We start from the raw sequence: 14,301 nt of genomic DNA, 5'->3' as shown, positions 1-14,301 counted from the left end.
ATGGGAAGGAAACAAATGGTTACACAAGAACATTATACTTGGCCAGTCTTTCACATCAGAAGAGAAAGAGTGGCAAAGACTGGCACAGAGACACAAAAGTTGAGGGAGTTCACCACTTCCAACTTTTTCTACAAGAAATTAAAAAAAATTTTTTTAACATTTATTTACTTTATAATACTTTACAAATCGCACTGAGCAGCATATTTGGAGATGTGAACACTGAAGAACCCTTGAGGATCACAGAAAGTCCACCAGAAGCCATCGCCTAACACAACTGGCACAGGAAAGAAGGCGTTGGTCTGTAACAGGAAAGAGGCTGGAGAAGCAAACGCTGAAGACCAGCAAATGCCCAGGAGTGGAAATGAGAGTTACACCACTGAATCACCTCAGTTTCAGAAGAAAACGGTCTAATGAAGGCTGAGGTTGAAAGGGAGAAAACATTTAGCAATAGAAATTGAAGTTTAAGGAAAGATTCCTGAATAATTAAAACCGTAGCTGGTTGGTGACTAAGACTTAATTACAAGGGAAAAACAGTCCTTTTATCTTCCTGCCAAGAACGTGGATTCTGCAAGGTTTATGCAAATTACAAGACGTGGCCAGGAAGCAGACATTACAAGAATATGGTGTTAATGAAGTAGTGACAGAGATAAAAGAAAGTGTCAGTGTAGTGTGCAGCCAAGTACTTTACCCATTAGAGGGACCACAGCATGCAGACATTCCTTTAGATCACCTGGAAGCACCCATGTATGTGGACCCTCACATCTCCTGTGATTGTTTGTATAGATGGGAGCAAAGCCAGCTATGTATTTCTGCATGAGAAGATTCTTGCTTTGTTGTTAAATGGTCTTCATAATTTCTCAAAGGACTAGGCAAAGAATTCTGCAACTTTATTTAGTGCTAGGAATTAGGAAATGGTGCTTCCGGAGTACCACCAGGAAGCAGAGACGCACCTCATCATTTAGTTTGGGTTTTTATTAGCACAACTTGTATTAAATCCTTTTCTTGTACAAAGTGATGTACTTTGAAGGTGTTAGCGTCTAACTGATGTTTATTTGTTTTTTTTAATTATTGATTCATTTTTATACATTTTTATGTATATGGATGTTTTGTCTGTATATATGTCTATGCACAGGAGCAGAGCATGCAATGTCTGTGAAGGCCAGAAGAGGGAGATGGAACTGGAGTTACAGATGGCTGTGAGCCATCATGTGAGTGCTGGGAACAGAACCCTCTGGAAGATTAACTGCTGAGCCATCTCTTCAGGCCCTAGAAAATGTTTTAAATAAACCCCATTAATGTAAAAGAATCCATAGTAGGTTTTAAAAGATACAATGAAAGGAATCAAAACTTAAGACTACAAATGACAAGCAAAGAAACAAACATTTATCAAATCACAAAAACAGATAACAAGAGAAGCAACAAGAGCTCTACTGAGCAGAAGACTAGAAATACCAAGTAACAAGTATCAATCCTGATTGGTAAACACAGTGTTTTAAATGTAAACAGGTTAAATTCTATAATCAGCAGAGTACCTGAATGGATAAAACTATAAGCTATCTACAAGGGAGGGAGCCTCTTTTGTTTTGAGGATGCACACAGGCTAAAGCAAAGGATGTAAAAAGATATTTTTACAATGGTAAAATGGTAACCAAAAGAGAGATACTTATATCACCTAAAATAGACTTTACATCAAAAATTTCCACAAGAGACAAAGTAGGTCATTATTATAAGAATAACAGATCAATAAACTAAGAAGCAATAGTAATTATGTACATATTCAATATCAAGCATCTACATACCTATAAAGTAGTATGCCATTTTTAATAACAAAAAGATTGAGACAAAAAATAAAGAACAAGGACAATGTGAACTTAAACAACATGGGTCTAATACACACACACAGACACACACACAATGTTCCATCAAACAGCAACAGAATATGTTCATTTTTCTTAAGTATACATAAAACATCCTCCACCATAGATCATATGTCCAGTCACAAGACAACCTTCAATTTAAGAAAGTTGAAATGATATCAAGCATCTTTCTCCCCTTGCCACATGGTATGAAACTGGAAATCAATAACAGATTCAAAATTGAAAATTCACAAATATATGAATATTGAATCATAATCCCACACAAAGAGTCAAAGGGGGACCAAAAGAAAAATAAAAAATACCTGTGACAAATGAAAATGGAAGCAACACACCAAAAACTTCACCAGTGCAGGTAGAAGTCATTCTTAGAAAGAAGTATATAATGATAATCTCCTAGGTGAAAGGACGGGAGATGTCTATAAACAAAACCAATCCCCTACCTCAAGGAACCAGGAAATCAGAACAAATGAGTATACAGTAAAAAGAAGAATAAAGATCAGAGCAGAGATGAAAGAGAAACAAAACCAGAACAAAAACCAAACAACAACAACAAACAGAAACAGGAAAAGTCAACAAAATTAAAATTTGAGCTTTTTGGGAAAGACAAATGAAACTGAAAATCTAAAGATTTAGTAAAGCTGAGTTCAAAAGAGTCAAGAATCAAATAAATAAAATTGGAAACAGAAAAGAACATACAAAACCTCATTCTACAGATGTACAAAAGACCTTGAGATGGCTACCAACAATCATAAGCCAACAGATACCTGGTGCAGAAGAAAGGGATAAATTTGAGAAGTAAAACTTATTAGCACTCAATCATGAAGAAATAAAGAAATAAAGAACCTGAACAAGGAAAAATGAATAAAATCCTTCCCTATTCCACACAAAAAAGAATAGCTGATGTTTTCCCAGGTAAATTATATCAAACAAAAAATTTAAATTACATAATTTATATATTTATTTAGTATGGGGGTGGGCATGCCAAACACATGTGGAGGTCTGGGGACAACGTAGGAGAGCCACTTCTGTCATTCCAAGTCTTCCAAAAGTCAGAGAGAAGGGAACAGTCTCAAACTCATCTTTCTGAGATCAGCATTATACTGATACTGATACTGAAGTCAAATCAGGGCACTGTAGGAAAATAAATTATAATTCAATGTCTCTGGTGAAAAGAGATGTAAAAATTTTCAACAAAATAATAGCAAGTCAAGTTTGACAGAGCATTAAAAAGATCATGGTTCATAATAAAGTAAGATCTCTGAGGTGCAAGGAATACTCAAGTTAATAAATGTGATTGATACCACATTGACAGAATAAAAAAAAAACATGATAGTCTCAATAAAATAAATGTAAAAAAAAAGAAACCTAAAATCATCTAGCATCTGTTTTTTGATTTAAAACTGTCAACAAGCCAAGCAGTGGTGGTACACTCCTTTAATCCCAACACTCAGAAGGCAGAGGCAAATGATCTCTGTGAGTTTGAGGCCAGCCTGATCTACAGAGCTAGTTCCAGAACAACCAAAACTACACAAAGAAACCCTGTCTGGAAAACCAAAACAACAACAAAAACCTGTCAACAAATTAAATATAGAAGGAATGCATCTCAGCATGGGAAAGACTGAATGTGACAATCTCATCATGTCTAATGACAAAAATCTGAAAACTTCTGTGACATCAGGAAATAGACAAGGGTTCCTACTCTCCCTGTTTCATCTAACAATCTGTCTGTCTGTCTATCTATTCATATTATGTGTGTGCACACTTGACACATCTGTGTGGAGCCAGAGGACAACTTGTGAGGGACAATTCTCTCATGCCATCTTGTGAGTCCAGGAGATTGAGCTCAGGCTGTGAGAACTGCCATGTGTCTCTGTTAAGATGCCATTAAAAAACCTGAAAATAAGTGAATTCAGTAAAGTCATAGGACACAAAATCAACATTTTAACAATCGCTTCATTTTTAGGTAGTAATAACGAAATATGGGAAATAGGATGGTATTGGTTAAAGGGTACAGAAGTTTCAATTATGCAAGATGAATCAGTTTTGGAAATCTAATGTATAGCATGGTGACTGTATTAACTATATTGTAATTACAAAAAGTAGGCCTTGCATGTTCTCACTACATAAGAAAAGGGTAACTATATGAGAATATATATACATGTATATATATTATATGTGTGTATATAAAGTTGATAGTGGTATAATTTAATTTTCTATATACATACATATGTAATCATGCATGTCTTAAATATTTGTCAAGAGTATCTCAGTAGAGCTGGAAAACAGTTCCATATAGGTATAACATAGAGTGCATTTCTAAATCATCCTAAAGTATGTGCGCTTGATTTTGTATTTATATTATAAACTAATTGCGGACAGAAACCATGTGTTGTTACTCTGACCCTGCTTAGCTGAGGGGGCTGCTGTTCTTAGCCAGCATCAGCTGGTCTATGCTGGTTAATCACATGCTGAGTTCCTGAAGATGTTGCTGCCAAGATGACAGGACTTCTGAATCTTTGAACAGGACTAAGAATCAGGTGACAACTTACAGAGGCATGGGATGTCACCTGACTCAGCACTGCTAGTCCAGACCTGTAGGCCGCACCAGAGTGTAAACATTCAGGGCATGTGCAGGAAATGGAAAGCTATTGAGGCAAAACCATATAATGGCTTCTCTTGCTGTAACAACCTAAAGTCCTTAAGCCTATGGGAGCCTCCATGAGCAGTGGGACTACAGAGTTACTGCTCTGTTCAAAAAGAGTTTTCATTAATTCTTTGAGAATTTTCTACAAGAATTTTAATCATATTACCCCTCACACAGCTCCCACACTCACTCCCCCTTTCTCTGCCCACACAACTTTATGTCCCCTTCTTTTTAAACCCACAGAGTCTGATTTTTATGGTCTCTTTTTCTTTAATTTGTGTGTGTGTGTGTGTGTGTGTGTGTGTGAGAGAGAGAGAGAGAGAGAGAGAGAGAGAGAGCAAGAGAGAGAGAGAGAGAGAGAGAGAGAGAGAGAGAGAGAGAGAGAGAGAGAGAACATTTCTAAATATAAGTACAACTGGCTCATTCTGTTGAATGTTACTTGTTTGTATGTTTTCAGGGGCTGACCATTTGGTATTGGATAATCAACCAAGTGCTCTTCCCTGGGGAAGCCTAGCTCTCCTGTTCTCAGGATTCCTTCATTGCCTGTAGCTCTTTGTTCCATCTGAGGCCTCATGAGCTTCCCCCCTTCCATGTTAATGTATACTGCTGTTGTCCTTGTTCGTTTCTTATCTAGGCAGTCAATTTAATGAGACTTCATAGGTTTAGAAGACACATCCTCACAGCAAACTTCCTGTTTCTCTGGCCCTTACAGTCTCTCCACCCCCTCTTCTGTAATGATCCCTGAGCCGTAGGTGTAGTTGTGTTGTAGATGTGTGAGTTGGGACTGGGCTCCACAACTCTGTATTTTGATTGGTTGTGGTTTTCTGTAATGATCTCCATCTGTTGCAAAGAGAAGTTTCCTTGATGAGAGGTGAGAACTGTACTTATCTGTGGCTCTAAGGATAAATGTTTAAAACATATTTCGATATAGCCTCCAATTTATTTGTGCTGCTGTATGGGACTGTCCTCTAGAGCATTGTTGACATATCAGTGGTCATATTCTTAAAAAAAGAAAAAGAAAGAAAGAAAGATAGAAAGGAAGGAAGGAAGGAAGAAAGACAGGAAGGAAGGAAGGAAGGAAGGGAGGGAGGGAGAGAGGAAGGGAGGAAGGAAGGCCGGGTGGTGGTGGTGCACACCTTTAACATTCAGGAGGCAGAGCCAGGCAGATCTCTGTGAGTTCTGAGACCAGCCTGGTCTACAGAGCAAGATCCAGGACAGGCACCAAAACTACACAGAGAAACTAAGACTAGGCATGTTTGTCTTTAGGAGTTTAGGTCACTTCACTCAGAATGATTGTATCCATCTTCATCCCTTTACCTGCAAATTCCATAATCTTACTTTGCTTAACAGCTGAAATCTATTTCATCATATTAATATACCACATTTTTGCTATCCATTCATCAGTTGTTGAATGTCTAGGCTGATTCTATTTCCTGGCTACTGTGAATAAAGCAACAATGAACACAGATGTGTAAGTATGTCTGTAATAGGATATAGAGTCCTTTGGAAATATGCCCAAGCATGATGTAGCTCCATCATGTGGCAGATCTATTTCTAGCTTTCTGGGGAACTTTCACACAGGGTCTCACTGTGTAGATCTGGCTGGCCTGAAACTTGTTATGTAGACCAGTTGGCCTTGAACTCAGAAAGGTCCTCCTGCCTCTCGGCCTCCCAAGTGCTAGGATTGAAGGTGTGTGCCACTACACCTGGTCAGAATTTCTTCTCTTATTTTATATCCTAGGACTCACAACCTAGTTCTCAGAGTATCTACTTTCTTCCTCATCTTTCCCTGAGCACACCTGGCAGGACACTGCCCTAGCACCTTGGTAGCTGCCCTAGTTCTGCCTGGAGTGTTCTCAAAAAAATGCTCATTGGTTTGATTCTCGTACCTGCTTCAACTCTTTGCTACAGTGCCCCTTTCTTAGGAGATCTCTCTTTAAAACCATGATCATTAACATCCCTTTTATTTTATTTTTTCTGTAACACTTAGTATTTGGCATAATTTCTATCTTATATATTTATTTCTTACTGTTTCTTAGGAAATTAGCAATTAGGAAATGTAAACTATAGAAAACCATGCCTTTTGTTAATATATTTTTAAAATATTTCTTTTCCTGGTATTTTGATGGTTCTTGGAACATTGTAGGCACTCAGTGTTTGTTGAGAGAATACGTAAATAGTGAGTGATGTATATTTATTTAACAACCACGGTATTTTGAGCTGGCAGAGAGCCACTAGTTCAAGAAGTCTAATTCCTCTTCTTATTCTTACCTCTTGTTGGTTTCTTGGTAAGATTTTTATTTCACCAAATTGTAGTCAATCCTTATGAGTTCCTGTGGGTAGATACCTCTTTAGCTAGTTGGATTTTTTTTCCTTTAAAGAATACATTCTGGAAAGGAGGAGATCTTGGGTAGTTTGCTTGATCTTCCTTCAAATTCTGGTCTTTTGTTATCTGGAAATTTATGCATTACTTGAGAAGAAATTTTCTGAAAATAAAGGATGCTTTAACACAAATGGAAAGAAGAATTAGGACATATCTGTCTGCAAACATGAGGTAAAAACTTTCTGAAGAGACTGATAAGGTTGGATGTGTTGATATTACCCAGACCTTGGCTGAATTGATAGATCCCAGAGCTACCTCCTGTGTGGATACCCTTCTCAACCTCTGTGTTTTCAAAGTGAGCACATGGGCAGCAGCTGGACAGAGCATGGATGCTCCTGGGGAAGCAACTGTGGGGTGATTTCCAAGCTACTCACCACTCTACTCAGACACACTAGGGAGCAAGAATGAAGCATTGATTTTGTTTCTTACCTACTCACCATGAACTCACCTGCCTGAACCTAAGGTGGGGGCAAGGCACACGAATTAGCATAGTCCTGATTTAAGACCAAATTCTGGTAAAGGCTGCCCATTTGATAAAGTTGCCAAAACAGAGGCTTCTGGGTTGTGTGGGATATGGAATAATGATCCATTTAAATCATCAGAATGATGGGGCTGGATTACTTGCTTAACCTAGAAATTATTTAGTACCACATTTGTTCGTCACAAAAGCCCTGCTGTGGTAACCTTGGTAGCCAGGCTTTTCTTAAGCAGCACTAGTGACTCAGTATCACAACGTTCTGCAACAGAGAACTTCGCTTTGTGGATGTTATAAGTAAGATATTTCTCTTTAAATTGGGTCAGATCATATTCTTTCAGCTTGTACCCTTTGCTGGTCCTATTCTCTCCAGCAACGTAGAATGGCTCTCCATTCTGTGTGACAGCTTTTGAGCACTTACCAATGCTTCTAACACCCTATGAGTTCTCCCTAGGAGGGAAATCCTGACATATCCCTCTGGAAGAGCTCCAGGCTACCTCAGAGCTCCTCAATGTCTGAGCTGAGCAGTACTCAGGCACAGTTTTGTTTCCTTCCTGCCTGGTCATGACTTCTGTTAATTTAACCTAAAGTCTCTGTAGCATGCTTTATCCTCCTGAAGGCAAGCAGTATGCTGCTGTCCTATTGCGACAAGAATCAATGAAAACCCTTAGTCAGATCTTTCAGGCCTATTAAACCTGGTGACCTTCACTCCACCTCCTCGCCCACATTTGCTTCTTCAAAGCCAACTCATCTTTAAAGGCCCAGGTCAAGCGCTCGCCTCTTCCAGCCAGTCTCACCAAAATTCCCCAGCTCAGATGTGATGCTTACTTCCCCCATGTCACCCCCACCCCCATCCTCACCCCACCCCCGCTGCCAGCCTTGCAGTACAGTGTTCTTTAAACTAAATGTGCTCTGATTTATAGGTACCACCATCTCTCTCAGTATTCTGTGCACTCTTTGAGGGCTGGTGTGATAAGATTCGTTTGCATGCCATATGACATGGAGCTATTCTAGAAAGACATTCCTTGATTCAGTTACATGCAAGTCTTCTCTGGGTTATAGTGATCTTCTTTCATTGGCTTGGGAGGCAATGGAGTCTTTGAAAACATGGACTCCCAAAGTCAGATCATGTATATATATGTCTGTACCTCTGTTCTGTCATCTGTAAAATGTAGACAACAAAAACTCCCAACTCACCAGGATTCAGGAGATCTGAGAGTAAGGGGTCAATGCACGACTCATGCTCAGAGCCTTAGGAAAACTTAGTACTCATTATTTCTCTTTACTACTAATTGTAAATAAATGTTTTGTTCTTTGGTGGTAATCACAGGGAATTATGGTTATTTTCTTGCCTCATAGAATATGAGCCTCTGGTGGTGGATACCCTGGATCTATATCCCTACTGTCCAGCAAAAGTTCCAGAAAAATTACCCTCAGTGTTTGTTGAACAAATGAGTGAACCTGGGACCTTTGGATTGTAGCCCTGATGTGTTACGTATGTAATGTGTATCTGTAATTAGAGACAATTCACAGTTAGACCCTAGAAATAAAGATCTCAAGAACCAGTGAGAAATGCACACTTACAAATTATAAATTAAAAATGCTTTCTTTATTTTTGAGATCATAACACAATCATATAATTCCCTTTTTTATTTTCCTTCCTCCAAATCCTTCCATATAGCCCTCCTTGTTCTCTTCCAAATCCATGACTCCTTTTTCCATTAATTATTGTTACATGCATACATGTATCTGTATATGCATACATATTCCTAAATATAACCTGCTCAGTCTATATACGTATGTGTAGGGGGCTGACCAACAGAATGAACTAGGATGTCACACAGTAGACAGTAAAGAATGGTAGAAGCAGAAAAGTGGGGTAGAAAAATGAACAACTAAGATACTGGGAGGGGATGACTTCACAAAGATAAAACTTGGCATGAGATTTCAAGGGTAAATGTAATACTGACTGAAAAAGCTCACCTGCCTTTTAACTCCTGATGATTTGGCAATACTCAGAGGACACTTGTCCTCTTTACTGAGAGGACAATTATTTTGCCTTACCTCTGGGGAACAAACATCCTTGAGCCCCTGTGCATGTTCTTTCTTGCGACCTACTTTCTGTCTCAGCCCTTGGTAAGCCCAGGGAAAACAGCAAGCATCCTCTCATGGGTAAGCACTGCCTCTGCCCCTGAGCTACGTGCCCTGAGTTGTAGCTTAACAATTCTTTAGTGCTTAGGTCATGCCAGGCACCATAGCAGGGATTTCATGAACCCTTATAGACACCCAAAGCACATATTGTACATTATCAGAATTTTATTTCTTTTTCTTTATTTAAAATTCCTTTTTCATTGTACATACCAACCTCAGTTCCCCTTCCCTCCCCTCTCCCCCCCCACCCCATATATAATCCCCATCCACTCCTCAGGGGGGGTAATAATTTTAACTTGAGAAAATCGAGGCTCGAGTCACCCAGAAAGTTAAGTTGTTGGGCTACACCTGAAACCCATTTCTCTTTGGCTGTAAACGCTGTTCTTCCCTCCACAGCATCCTTTGAACAGTCGCGGATTAACAGTGTTTAATAACTGTTGATGTGACTTAAGTTTCTGAATGAACCAGAAGACTATGTGCTTTCTTTGTTCTGGGGCAAGCAAAGCCCAGCAGCATTGGGTTTGGGACAGAGATACAAAGCCAAACTCTCCTCTAACAACGGAACAAACCCTTCCAAATGCAAAACCAACATGACACAGTTGCCAGGGAAAACCAATCAAGCAGCAACTGTACCCTTTTCACATAAGCAGCGGTCACAGGGAAACAGCCTTACCTGCTCACCATATACAGCCTTACCTGCTCACCATTCTCAACAGTGCTTGTCATTGTCTAGCTATCACGTTTGGACGCAGGGAATCCTGTGACCAACAGGTGGCGCTAGAACCCCACAGAACGTTTTTCTCCATCTTGCATCAAAGATTTTTTTTTTTTTTAAGGCCTCTGCTATATTTATTGTACCATAACCATGTGAGTTGATTGATTAGATATTTAGTTACAAAGCCATCACGCTTCAGTATGGAACTATTATAAGTTGTATCGTGCCAAAATACAAACAACCTTCTGTTTAAGGCTGAGAAAACTGGAGTGCGGTCTAGGGCCATGACTGGTCCGGGTTTGCTGTGTTGTTAATAACTGTGTCAGGACTGGATTTCAAGGTTTCAGACCATTTCTCCCTTCATCTCCCCTTCTCCTCCTGATGCTATTTATGTATTTTATTTTTTCCAGCTATATTGAAGTACAACAGATAAAATCACAAAGATCGAAGTTATGCACTGTGATGTATTATGAAATATTATCTTTACAAAGTTACTTAATATGTATATGACCTTGTATATTTATTTTTGTGTTATTAAAAACATTTAAAATGTCCCATCTTTACAAATTCCTAGTATATAATAGTAAAGTTAACTACAGTCCCCATACAGTATTAATAGTAGCCCTCAGAACTTACTGTTCATCTTTACAGCTGGAAGTCTGTGTCCTCTGACTGCAGATCCTTTCCTAGTCCCTCGGTGCTGAGAAGCCACACTTTCCTAGTCTCTGCTCTTATGAGTTCACCTTTTAAAGACTCTATTGAACAGTGATATTATTACAGTCTTAGTATTTCTCTCACTTTATTTAACTTCATAGCCTCAAGTTTTATCCATGCTATCATGAATGGCAGAATTCCTTTTTTTTTTAAATTGTGGCCAAATGGTATTATTTTTATACATAATGTATATTTATATATAGCAAATTTTATATACATAGGCAAACATATACACTTACATATATTTCACCCTTCCTACATCCATGGCTGAGCACTTGGGTTGAATCCATATTCTAGCTATTGAATCTATATCCTAGCTATTGTGAACAATGCTCAATAAATATGAGAGTACAGACATTTCTTCAAAATACTGATTTTGTATTTTAAAAAAGATATAACCATTACTAAGACTGTTGAATCATATGTCTATGCCTAATTTTTGAGGAAGAGCTACACTTGTTTTCATGGAGGCTCTGTATGCTCTACCTTACAGTTCTGCTCATAGAGCACAGGCTCTCCAAACCTCTTCCATAATCCCGTCTTTCTTAGAGTAGCCATTCTGTCCGATGTGAGGCCACATCTCACTGTGGTTTTAATTTTCACTTCCCTGGTGGTCCCTGATGCTGAGAACCTTTCTGTGTACCTGTTGGCCATAGGTGTGTGTTCTTTTGAAAAATGTCTATTCCACTGTCTTGCCTATTTTTTAATGGATTGTTTTTATCTCTGTTTTCTGAATTCATTACATGTTTTGGATTTTTTTCTTTTTTTCTTTTTTTTTTATTTTACAACACCACTCAGTTCAACATAATAGCCACAGATTCCCCGTTCTCCCCTCTCGCCCCCCTCCCCCTCCCCCAGCCACCCCCCCATTCCCACCTCCTCCAGATCAAGGTCTCCCCGAGGACCGGGTCGACCTGGTAGACTCAGTCCAGGCAGGTCCAGTCCCCGCCCTCCCAGACCGAGCCAAGCGTCCCTGCGTAAGTCCCAGGATTCAAACAGCCAACTCATGCAACGAGCTCAGGACCCGGCACCAACGCACAGCTGCCTCCCAAACAGATCAAGCCAAAAGACTGTCTCACCCATTCAGGGGGCCTGATCCAGTTAGGGGTCCCTCAGCCTTTGGTTCATAGATCCTGTGCTTCCATTCATTTGGTTATTTGTCCCTGTGCTTTATCCAACCTTGGCTTCAGCAATTCTCACTCATATAAACCCTCTTCTTTCTCACTAATTAGACTCCCACTGCTCTACCAGGGGCCCAGCCGTGGATGTCTGCATCCAGATTCCTCAGTCCTTGGATGGGGTTTATGGCACAAATATCAGGGTGTCTGGCCATCCCATCACCAGAGTAGGTCAGTTCCTGCCATCTCTCGACCATTGCCAGCAGTCTTTTGCGGGGGTGATCTCCGTGGGCCTCCCTAGCTCTCTGCTTCCTCCCCTTCTCATGTGGTCTTCATTTACCATGGTCTCCTATTCCTTGTTCTCCCTCTCTTTTCTTGATCCAGCTAGGATCTCCCCCTCTCTTTCCCTTGACTGTTGCTCTTCATTGTTCCCACTCATGACCAGGCTGTTCATGTAGATCTCATCCATTTCTCCGTGTCTTTTTTGGGGTCCCGTTTTTCAGGTAGCCTCACTGGTGATGTGAGTAGCAGTCCAGTCATCCTTGTTCCACATCTAGCATCTTCCTATGAGTGAGTACATACCATATTTCTCTTTCTGAGTCTGGGTTACCTCACTCAGAATGATTTTTTCTAGATCCATCCATTTGCCTGCAAACCTCATGATGTCATTGTTTTTCTCTGCTGAGTAGTATTCCATTGTGTATATGTGCCACAATTTATTTATCCATTCTTCAGTTGAAGGGCATCTAGGTTGTTTCCAGGTTTTGGCTATTACAAACAATGCTGATAGGAACATAGCTGAGCAAGTGCTCTTGTGGTATGATTGAGCATTTCTTGGGTATATGCCCAAGAGTGGTATAGCTGGATCTTGGGAATTGATTCCCAGTTTTCTGAGAAAGCGCCATATTGATTTCCAAAGTGGTTGTACAAGCTTGCATTCCCACCAGCAGTGGAAGAGAGTTCCCCTAGTTCCACATCCTCTCCAGCATAAAGTGTCTTCAGTGTTTTTGATCTTAGCCACTCTGACAGGCTTAAGGTGGTATCTCAGAGTTGTTTTGATTTGCATTTCCCTGATGATTAGGGATGTTGAGCAATTCCTTAAATGTCTTTCAGCCATTTGGGTTTCCTCTGTTGAGAATTCTCTGTTTAGTTCTAAAGCCCATTTCTCAATTGGACTGTTGGTCGTTTTGATGTCTAATTTCTTGAGTTCCTTATATATTCTGGATATCAGTCCTCTGTCACATGTGGGGTTGGTGAAGACCTTTTCCCATTCTGTAGGCTGTCGCTTTGCCTTGTTGACTGTATCCTTTGCTCTACAAAAGCTTCTCAGTTTCAAGAGGTCCCATTGATTGATTGTTTGTCTCAGTGTTTGTGCTACTGGTGTTATATTTAGGAAGTGATCTCCTATGCCAATGTGTTCAAGACTACTTCCTACTTTCTCTTCTAGCAGGTTCAGAGTAGCTGGATTTATGTTGAGGTCTTTGATCCACTTGGACTTAAGTTTTGTGCACGGTGACAGATATGGATCTATTTGCAGCCTTCTACACGTTGATATCCAGTTATGCCAGCACCATTTGTTGAAGATGCTTTCTTTTTTCCATTGTACACTTTTGGCTTCTTTGTCAAAAATTATATGTCCATAGGTGTGTGGGTTAATGTCAGGGTCCTCAATTCGATTCCATTGGTCCACTTGTCGGTTTTTATGCCAATACCAAGCTGTTTTTTATTACTGTAGCTCTATAGTAGAGCTTGAAGTCAGGATTGTGATGCCTCCAGAAGTTGTTTTATTGTACAGGTTTCTTTTAGCTATCCTGGGTTTTTTGTTTTTCCATATGAAGTTGAGTATTATTCTTTCCAGGTCTGTGAAGAATTGTGTTGGTATTTTGATGGGGATTGCATTGAATCTGTAGATTGCTTTTGGTAAGATTGCCATTTTTACTATGTTAACCCTGCCTATCCATGAGCATGGGAGATCTTTCCATTTTCTGACATCTTCAATTTCTTTTTTCAGGGACTTAAAGTTCTTGTCATATAGGTCCTTCACTCACTTGGTTAGTGTTACCCCAGGGTATTTTATGTCATTTTTGGCTATTGTAAAGGGTGATGTATCTCTAATTGTCTTCTCAGCTTCTTTGTCCATTGTATATAGGAGGGCTACTGATTTTTTTGAGTTGATCTTGTATCCTGCAATGTTGCTGAAGGTGTTTATAAGCTTTATCAATTC

At 39.7% G+C, this 14,301-nt stretch overlaps 1 pseudogene; it reads left to right on the top strand.

Moving 5' to 3' along the window:
- Positions 1-410: 410 nt before the first annotated feature.
- On the top strand, positions 411-962 carry LOC114687246 (annotated as a pseudogene).
- Positions 963-14,301: the final 13,339 nt, after the last annotated feature.

Source organism: Peromyscus leucopus, chromosome 6 (genome assembly GCF_004664715.2).
Source record: "Peromyscus leucopus breed LL Stock chromosome 6, UCI_PerLeu_2.1, whole genome shotgun sequence".
In the NCBI taxonomy this organism is placed as follows: Eukaryota; Metazoa; Chordata; class Mammalia; order Rodentia; family Cricetidae; genus Peromyscus; species Peromyscus leucopus.
Note: the sequence above shows the minus strand (reverse complement) of the source record. Positions and strands in the feature narration are given on the sequence as shown.